This window comes from Octopus sinensis, linkage group LG2 (assembly GCF_006345805.1).
Source record: "Octopus sinensis linkage group LG2, ASM634580v1, whole genome shotgun sequence".
Classification (NCBI taxonomy): domain Eukaryota; kingdom Metazoa; phylum Mollusca; class Cephalopoda; order Octopoda; family Octopodidae; genus Octopus; species Octopus sinensis.
In genome coordinates this window covers 26,220,702-26,231,628 of record NC_042998.1, presented here as the reverse complement: position 1 = coordinate 26,231,628, position 10,927 = coordinate 26,220,702, and positions in this window count along the sequence as shown.

Sequence of the window (10,927 nt, the reverse complement as noted above, 5' to 3'; positions counted from 1 at the left end):
CCATGCAGTGGGACTGAACTCAGAACCATATGCATATGAAAAAGTAATGCTGTGAAACTACTAGGAATAAAATAACAATGTTATATTTGCAATGGTGCAGTGAGTATTGATTTACTTATGGAAAGTAGTGGCAAACGACACGTGTGTGTATCATAACTTAATAACATGGTCACTTTATAATCCAAGTTAATGAAAACAACAAAACCATCATTAAAGTTCAAGCTTGTATTTTCAAAATTTAATCCTTCTTAAACCTTGGTCCTGATCTTTTGGTGTTGGTTCAGCTAGATAGGGTGTTGCCCAGGCAACTAGGGCAACACCCTTGCATCCACGACTGTGTTCCATCTTGATTTGATATTTAGTCAGTGAGTTGTCGAGAGACCCCCTTCGGTTATGACTGACCATGGGATTGCACCTAGAAAGTTATTGTCCCAGGCACAAGTCCGGGCAAGGTTGTTTATGGAAGACCAGCAATCACCCATGCATACCGGCCTCCCTTCTCCACACCACCAGTGTTATCCAAGGGAAAGGCAAAGACTGATACAGCTCGGCATCAGTGATGCCGCAACTCATTTCTACAGCTGAGTGAAATGGAGCAGCGTGAAATAAAGTGTCTTGCTCAAGAACATAACACGCAGCCTAGTCTGGGATTCACACTCACAACTTCATGTTCATTAGCTTGACGCTCTAAACACTGAGCCATACGCCTTCACTGGTTAATCACTAGTGAATCACTGAGATCAATCTGATTGACTTACACCCTCCCCCAGACTTGCTGGCCTTGTGCCAAAATTTGAAACCAATACTAGATATCAGTTGAACACTGGGTTCTGTGTAATCAACTGAAGCAACATGAAATAAAGTGTCTTGCTCAAGAACACAACACGCATCCCACTTCAGTATTCAAACTCACAACCTCACGATCGTAAGCTTGACACTCTAACCACTGAGCCATGTGCCTTCACTACTCAGTGAGTACCAGAGAAACTAAACCAATATGGAACAACAGAATAGCTACAGTGGCTTTAATTCCATGACATAGGCGCAGGAGTGGCTGTGTGGTAAGTAGCTTGCTAACCAACCACATGGTTCCGGGTTCAGTCCCACTGCGTAGCATCTTGGGCAAGTGTTTTCTACTATAGCCTCGGGCCAACCAAAGCCTTGTGAGTGGATTTGGTAGATGGAAACTGAAAGAAGCCCGTCGTATATATGTATGTATATATATATATATATGTGTGTGTGTATGTTTGTGTGTCTGTGTTTGTCCCCCTAGCATTGCTTGACAACCGATGCTGGTGTGTGTTTACGTCCCCGTCACTTAGCGGTTCGGCAAAAGAGACCGATAGAATAAGTACTAGGCTTACAAAGAATAAGTCCTGGGGTCGATTTGCTTGACTAAAAGCGGTGCTCCAGCATGGCCGCAGTCAAATGACTAAAACAAGTAAAAGAGTAAAGAGTAATATGAACATGATTATTAAGAACAGGTTGCATAATTCTTTCTACCCTTTCCAATTCTGCTTTCACTTAGAATGCAAAATGTGAGGAAATTACTGGAAATTGGCTAACTGTTTCAACTTGTTGGCTCTCATCATCCATGCATACCTTATTCTTGACATTGTGACGTGACAAATATTCAAATATTTGAAAGTAATTGGTTACGAGTTAACCTGGAGTGCTGTTGTATGTGGAATAAAATTAATTCTCCAAAAGAAAATAGAGCTGCATTTAACATGGTTTTGCCATGCAAACATCATTGTATATTAATCGTTCTTAAACTTGCCGAAAATGAAATATACAGACTTTGACTTCGGTAAACCTACATGTGTTGTGTATGTCTGTGTGTGTGTGTGTCTGTCTGTCTGTGTGTGTCTGTGTGTGAGTGTGGGTGTGTGTGTGTGTGGGTGTGTGGGTGTGTGGGTGTCTGTGTGTGTGTCTGTGTGTGTGTATGTCTGTGTGTGGGGTGGGTGGTGTGTGTGTGTGTGTGTGTCTGTGTGTGGGTGTGTGTGTCTGTGCCTCTGTGTGTGTGTGTGCGTGTGTGGGTGTGTGTGTCTGTGCGTGTGTGTGTGTGTGTTGTGTGTGTGTGTGGGTGTGTGTGTGTGTGTGGGTGTGTGGGTGTGTGGGTGTCTGTGTGTGTGTGTGTGTGTGTGGTGTGTGTGTGTGTGTGGGTGTGTGTGTGTGTGTGTGTGTGTGTGTGTGGGTGTGGGTGTGTGTGTCTGTGCCTCTGTGTGTGTGTGTGCGTGTGTGGGTGTGTGTGTCTGTGCGTGTGTGTGTGTGTGTGTGTGTATGCGTGTGTCTGTGTCTGTGTGTGTGTATGTGTGTGTGTGGTGTGTGTTGTGTGTGTGTGTGTGTGTGTGTGTAAATAATGACCCCGAAAGAAAATGGAAATAACCTTGTGTATCATGGAGGTACTGAATCTGCTCAGGTGATTCTATTATTATTGTTTTTTTTTGTATATATATTTTAGGGAGTTAATCTAGTTAGGGTTCCTCTTCAAATCTGGAAATTTACATTTTGTTTACTTTTTTACTCTTTTACTGGTTTCAGTCATTTGACTGTGGCCATACTGGAGCACCGCCTTTAGTTGAGCAAATCGACCCCGGGACTTATTCTTTGTAAGCCCAGTATTTATTCTATCGGTCTCTTTTGCCAAACTGCTAAGTGATGGGGATGTAAACACACCAGCATCGGTTGCCAAGCAATGCTAGGGGAACAAACACAGATACACAAACACATACACACACATACATATATATATATATATACATTTATACGATAGGCTTCTTTCAGTTTCCGTCTACCAAATCCACTCACAAGGCTTTGGTCGACCCGAGGCTATAGTAGAAGACACTTGCCCAAGGTGCCACGCAGTGGGACTGAACCCAGAACCATGTGGTTGGTTAGCAAGCTACTTACCTCACAGCCACTCCTGCGCCTGTTTGAACAAATATTTTGCTGTTTGATATTTTATCTACCACAAGACTACTTGTCTGTCAGGTAAAGATTTTCATTGTGATTTTATAGATCTATATAAATTACACAGATCTCTTATATTTCTATTTCTGGAATTATTCTATTTTATTTTATTTATTTATTTATTTATTTTTTGTAGTAGTTTTAATTGGTTTCAACTATGCATTATTATTCGATAAAGCAAATCCAGTTGTCTGTTGTTAGTCTTTCTGAAATATCTGATTGAGTAAATATTGCTTCCAAGTACTGTTGCTAGGATAATATTCAAATAATAAAGAAATATATCTATACAGCTGTTGGAATTCCACATGTAAATTTTGTATAATTCCAACTGCCTGCAACACTTTACCAAATTTCTGCTCTTGGTTCTGCATATAAATGCGATCCTCCTGTGACCAAATTCCTAATGCAATATACTTCCTATATGCTTTTATTAATTTTGAAAATATTCAAGAACTCAGAAGAGTTTTCTGAAAATTACTAACTTACATTATTAAACTGTTACCAAGATGGTGAGCTGGCAGAATCATTAGCATGCCGGGTGAAATGCTTAGCGGCATTTCGTCTGTCTATATGTTCTGTGTTCAAATTCCACCAAGATTGATTTTGCCTTTCATTCTTTCGGGGCTGATAAATTAAATACCAGTTGCATACTGAGGTTGATCTAATCAACTGGAACCCTCCCCCAAAATTTCGGGTCTTGTCCCTAGAGTAGAAAAAAATACACTTCCTATGTGTTTTAATTAATTTTAGAAATATTCAAGAACACAGAAAGATTCTCTGAAAATAACTAACTTTTACATTATTAAACAGTTATCAAGGTGCTGAGCTGGCAGAATTGTTAGCATGCTGGAAGGCTACGCCAGGCTCCAGTCTGATTTAGCATGGTTTTCTATGGCTGGATGCCCTTCCTAACACCAACCACTCCAAGAGTGTAATATTTTCATATATACACATATATATACACTTATATATATGTTTATATATATGTATATATATGTTATATATATGTATATATATATGTGTGTGTGTGTGTTTATACATACATACCTACACACACACACATATATATATATGTAGTAATCCCTCGACTATTGCACGTGTTACATTCCAAAACCCGTACAATAGGTGAAAACCCATGAAGTAGAAACAGTACTGTACTGTATATATTTTAGAATTATTTTTATAATTTCTATATATTTATTTTATCATAAATGCAAAACAACACCACGGAGGAATCAATGTAAACTTAAATAATAAACCGTGATAAATGAACCACGATATGACAATAAATTACTATATATATAGATATATATATATATATATATATATATAATGAAATTATGATTGTCAATAAATATGACAGAAGGCGTTAGAATACCTACAATGCTAGGAGTGTCATGACTACCATTTCGGCTATTTACAGTCACTGTCAGTATGTATGTGTACAATTATGTGCATCAACTGCAGGATCAGAGCACTTTAGCTCTTATTTCTAGCTGGGGGCAATCTTATCTGGAATCTGGTGTTTGGTGCTGACTCTACTGAAGAGGTTTTGGTCTTCAAGCCAAAATCGTCAGCAGTATAGGGATATCACGACTGCCAAGTTTGGCCATTTACAGCCACTGTCAGTATGTATGTATACAATAGTGTGTGTTGACTGCTGCATCAGAGGACATTGGCTCTTATTTCTAGCATTGTAGGAGTTCTAACACCCTTTGTCATATCTAATGACGATTTTTATTTTTTATGCATGCATATTTTTGTGTGTGTAAATATATGTATAATGCATATATATATATATATATATATATATATATATATTTGTGTGTGTGTGTAAATATATATATGTATATATATGCATACACATATGCATGCACACATACATACACACACACATTTAGGCACATGCTCAAAAGCACAAGCATGTAAAAACTGCAAGGCAACTCAATAATGCGTTTGCACCAACAACAAAAAATCTGCAGTGTGCATGTTGTCACTGACAATGCACTTTACACACACACACAAGCACACACACATACACACACAAACACACAAGCACACACAAGCACACACAAGCAAACACACCCAAACATACACAAGAACACACATACGCAAGCACACACAAACCCACACAAGCACACACACATAGACACAAGTACACACACATACATACACACACACACATACACACATACACATACACACACATGCACACCCACATAAACACACACATACATACCCACACACATACACACACACATACACGCACATACCTACACAAGCATATGTGGCCAAGACAGTTTACTACGAGCGAAACATCCCTCCAGCTGTTGACACATTGTAACCACAGCGAAGCTTTTTAGCTTTAAGCTGCAGAAATGCTGGATAATTTCAAAATGTTTCATCAGCTTTCACTGATATCAATAGGAAGCTAGTTTAATATTAAGCTTTAGTACAAAGTCTGCTAATTGTCTCAGCTTTGCCATTAGATCTGAGCTATGGGTTTTGATTGATCTACATGCGATTGCTGATTTACAGTATGAAGTGGTTGATAGTTATCTATATATTGATTGCATCGTGTAGTAACTGTTAGCTATCTCTAAATTGTATTAAATCATCAACAGACTATTACATCTATATTGATTGCATCAGGGATTAATAAATAGCTTATGTTGAGCATCTTAAGTAGCTGGTATGGTTATTTTCATGACATGTTATTGTAGTCGTTTTATTGTAGTAGTTCCAAAGGCTGTCATAGCCGGGTGTGGTAGCGGGGATAAGCTCCCACTGCCTACAAAGTGCTCCCACGGTGTGCGTCTCAAATAGCCTCTGACAGTCAAGTCCAACTCCTGGCCTTCCCACGGCGAAACTGTTCCTACTGACAGGAGAAGGGGCAAAGGCGAGTCACTGGCGCCTTAAAACAACTTGCTTCGGGTAGTTGGGACTCGATAGCCTTGACTGGCAGCCCAAGTAGGAGAGGGAAACTCCGATTCCAAACCTCCGCTACCTTGCGGCAAGACCCCCTCCTGGAGAAGGGGAAGGGAGTAACCCCCGACAGAAAATCCGGAGCTGGAGTCCCTAAGGTGGCCTGACTTGATAGCCTTGGCTGGCAGCCCAACTAGGAGAGGGAACTCCGATTTCAAACCTCTGCTGCCTTGCGGCAAGACCCCCTCCTGGGGGAAGGCTAAGGGAGTAACCCCCCCGACAGAAAATCCGGAGCTGGAGTTCCTAAGGCGGCCTGACACCACACGTCATCACCAGCAACTCCTGCGACGCATCTGGTACCAAGCTGTATCGACCCCGTCATTCCCTTGGAGCTACCAGCTGCGTGGAGAGGGGGGGGGAGGGTCAAACTGCGGGGGCAACAGCTGATCCCTCATACAAACCTGCCCAGGCCTTGTAGCTCAACAGGAAGAGGTCTGCACAGCCACACCAGGAAGTGCAGATAAACACCCACCACCTTTTCCGAGCTACACCATCGTCTCTCGAGACGGACGGATACCGACGACAACACTGTAGCCGTTACCTCTCAATTGATTGTATAATGTTGTTACTTTCATTCAATGTTGTGATGTCACCTGGTATCACTTTTAGACGATCAGTAACCGCAAAGATGTGACTGAGTGAATCCACATTACTTGTCTCCGGAGAATTCAGAAATAAACTGGACAGTACGTAAAAAGAAAAAAAAGGAAAGAAAATGGAAACGGTTCAGATTGTCATTCGCCATTCTGTTTCCAATAATTTATTTGCATTTTGAGACAAAGTCGATTAGTGTACAAAGAACTGCACTGCCTGATCCTACTTCTGTTCATATGTTATGGAATTGAAGCCACTGAAGCTATTTTCTGGTTGCTGGTAAAAAGAATTTTATTCCATATTGGTTGTGTTTGTCTAACACTCATTGAATAAACACCAAATCAAAGTGGAACACCTAGCTATATTGGACATTTGGACATGAACACACATACATGCACACACACAAAAACACATGCACACACACACAAACACATGCACACACACACACACACGATATAGTATACTTATTACAATATAATTCAATACCCTTTTACTTGTTTCAGTCATTTGACTGTGGCCACGCTGGAGCTACACCTTTAGTCAAATAAATTGGCAACAGGATTTATTCTTTGTAAGCCTAGTACTTATTCGACCAGTCTCTTTTGCTGAACTGCTAAGTGACAGAGATGCAAACACACCAACACTGGTTGTCAAGTGATGGTGGTGGGGACAAACACAGATACTTCCAGTCATTTCAAAATGTAACTGCGTGTGTATCGGCAATTTTCTTCTTCCACCTTCTCCTCCTTTGGACTTTCGTCCATTTCTGAAGAAGAGCTTGGCTTGAAACATTACATCCTCTTTCCTTCATCTTTCCTGAGTGTCTGATAATACAGTACTTGTACCATGTCCTTGCATTATTGTTTTTTCTTCTTTGTTTGGATTCACTACACACATACATACATACATATATATATATATATGTGTGTGTGTGTGTGTGGTGTGTGTGTGTGTGTGTATGGAGGCGCAATGGCCTAGTGGTTAGGGCAGTGGACTCACGGTCCTAAGATCGCAGTTTCGATTCCTAGACTGGGCGTTATGAGTGTTTATTGAGCGAAAACACCTAAAAGCTCCAGGAGGCTCCAGCAGGGAGTGGTGATCCCTGCTGTGCTCTTTCACCACTCTTTCGCTCACTCTTTCTTTTGTTGGTCTGCTCGCTTAGCCAGTGGGGTAGCGTCATTCGAAGGCTAAAACAATGCGAACACATTGTGACCAGCGATGTGTAGCAACATCTGATGGTCTGGTCGGTCAGGTGATCAGGTGATATATATATATATATATACATTTGAAGGTCTTATTTCAGTTTCTGTCTACCAAATCCACTCACAAGGCTTTGGTTGGCCTGAGGCTATAGTAGAAGAGACTTGCCCAAGGTGCCATGCCATGTGGTTGAGAAGTAAGCTTCTTACCACACAGACACTCCTGCAACTTGTGATTTTTTTTATGTCTCAAATAATGATAGAAATAAGCTATGTTGGGTGCAATATGTACATACTCCTCAATGCATTGGGTTTTTTGTATATTCAGAGTCTATAAATCGTCATCATCATCGTCACCATTTAACATCCGTTTTGCTTGCTTGTATAGGTTGAATATTTTGACAGGAACTGGTAAGCAGGAGGATTGCACCAAACCCTACTGTCAGCTCTGGTATTGTTTCTACAGCAGGATGCCTTTCCTAACACCAGTCATGTCACCGAGTGTATCAATAGTTACCTTTGGTTAAGATTCAATCCATAAAATTTATTGAGTGTCAGACTGCATTGTGTGGTCTTCAACTATATATGGAGACGATGTAATTACAAAGATGGATCTATGGTATTATCATTTGGCTGACTCCCTATATACCTATTTCTTTACTACCCACAAGGAGCTAAAGACAGAGGAGACAAACAAGGACAGACAAACGGTTTAAGTTGATTACATTGACCCCAGTGCATAACTGGTACTTAATTTATAAAGGCGGCGAGCTGGCAGAAACGTTAGCACGCCGGATGAAATGCTTAGCGGTATTTCGTCTGTCGTTACGTCGTGAGTTCAAATTCCGCCGAGGTTGACTTTGCCTTTCATCCTTTCGGGGTCGATAAATTAAGTACCATTTCCACACTGGGGTCGATGTAATCGACTTAATACCTATGTCTGTCCTTGTTTGTCCCCTCTATGTTTAGCCCCTTGTGGGTAATAAAGAAATAGGTATTTCGTCTGCTGCTACGTTCTGAGTTCAAATTCCGCTGAGGTCAACTTTGCATTTCATCCTTTCGGGGTCAATTAAATAAGTACCAGTTACACACTGGGGTCGATATAATCGACTTAATCCGTTTGTCTGTCCTTGTTTGTCCTCTCTGTGTTTAGCCCCTTGTGGGTAGTAAAGAAATAGGTACTTAATTTATTGACCCCGAAAGGATAAAAGGCAAAGTCGGCCTCGGTGGAATTTGAACTCAGAACGTAATGGCAGATGAAATACGGCTACGCATTTCGCCCGGCATGCTAACGTTTCTGCCAGCTCGCCGCCTTATATACTCCCTATATACCATAGGACTGCAGGATTAGGATTAACCTACAGGCTACACAACAACAACAAACAACAACAAAAACTACAATAAAAGCTCCATTGACTATGTTATATGGTACTTCCTGTGTCCATATTAATCATATCATTTTGTGGCTATTAGTGAGTCTTTATACGTTGTATTGATTGCTACCTCTATACTCAATGCAGCATGTAGTGGCTGTTATTTATCTCCTTTCATTACATCAATCCAGCGACTGTTATCCCTATATTGATTACATCATATATTTACAGTTCCATAGTAATCTAATGTAATTTATTTAATACTGTCTATATAAATTACATGGTTACCCTACTTGTACATTGATTAAACTATTTGTTATCTCTTAATACAGATACATATTACAACATTTCATGTTCCTCAACAGTACACGGCACTAATCATATCTATTGTGTTGACTATCATCCTGTTCTGAGCATCATAATCTCTTTCTAAATCCTTTATGGATTACATCCTTTCTCTATCATCACTACATAATATAGTACTTCCTGTTATTTTTAACTTAAATATTTATTAAACAGAATCATTTTCACTACATCTGAATTAATTGCATAAGTTATCGTTAAATGCTTTATACTCTGATCATAAATACAAAGACAGTCATCTTTATTATTAACCAAAACGGTTTTCTAAAGCCAAAGCTTACCTTTGGATCCAATTTATCTTTGATTAATAATCTAGTTTTGACAAAAGAATGGTCTCTAAATTTTTTTATTGTTTATCTTTTAATAAATTTTAATAATTTTTTTTTATTATTAACCAAAAAGGATTTCTTAAGCCAAAGCTTACCTTTGGATCCAATCTGTCTTTGATTAATAATCTAGTTTTGACAAAGGAATGGTCTCTAAATCTTTTTATTGTTTATCTTTTGTTTGTTTGTGTCATTAAACTGTGGCCATGCTGGAGCACTGTCTTGAAGAATTTTTAGTCAAATAAATCAGTCTTAGTATTTTAGTTTTCTCTTTTTTAAAGCCTGGTACTTACTCTGTCAGATTCTTTTGCTGAACTGCTAAGTTGTGGGGATGTAAACACACCTACACCGGTTGTCAAGCACTAGTGGGGAATAAATACAGACAGAAAGACGCATGCAAGCACATGTGTGTGCACACACACAAACACACATACACACACACACAAACAAACATGCACACACATACACACACACATGCATGCACACAGACACACACACAAACAAATACACACACACACACATGCGTGTATATGTATACCACAGACTTCCTTTTGTTTCTGTCAACCAAAACCACTCACAAAGGTTTGATTCCAAACCATATGAACCTGGAACCATACAGTTGGGAAGCAAGCTTCTTACCACACAACCACTCCTGCACCTATGTATATATATATATATATATATATATATATGTGTGTGTGTGTGTAACCTCGTGTGTACCGTTGGCGATTTTTTTTTTCCTCTGTTTTCCCTTCTCTGGATCTTTCCTTCTCCTATGTTTCTGAAGAAGAGCTCCGCTCGAAACGTTAAACCCTCCTTCTTCCCTTCTTTCCTGAGCGTCCAATAATACTATATTTGTTCCACGTCCTCACGTTGTGTTTTTTTGTGTTTTCTTGTTTGGAGTAACTATATATATATATATATATATATATATATATATACATATATATAGTAAACATGACTCTACAAAAAGTATTGAGATGATTTTTCAGGTTAATGTTAAATTGCTTTTATTTATAACTCTTCGTAAAAACAATGTGTATATACATATGTGTGTACATTATATATATATGTATATAGCATATATCATATATAGATATATGTATACTATATA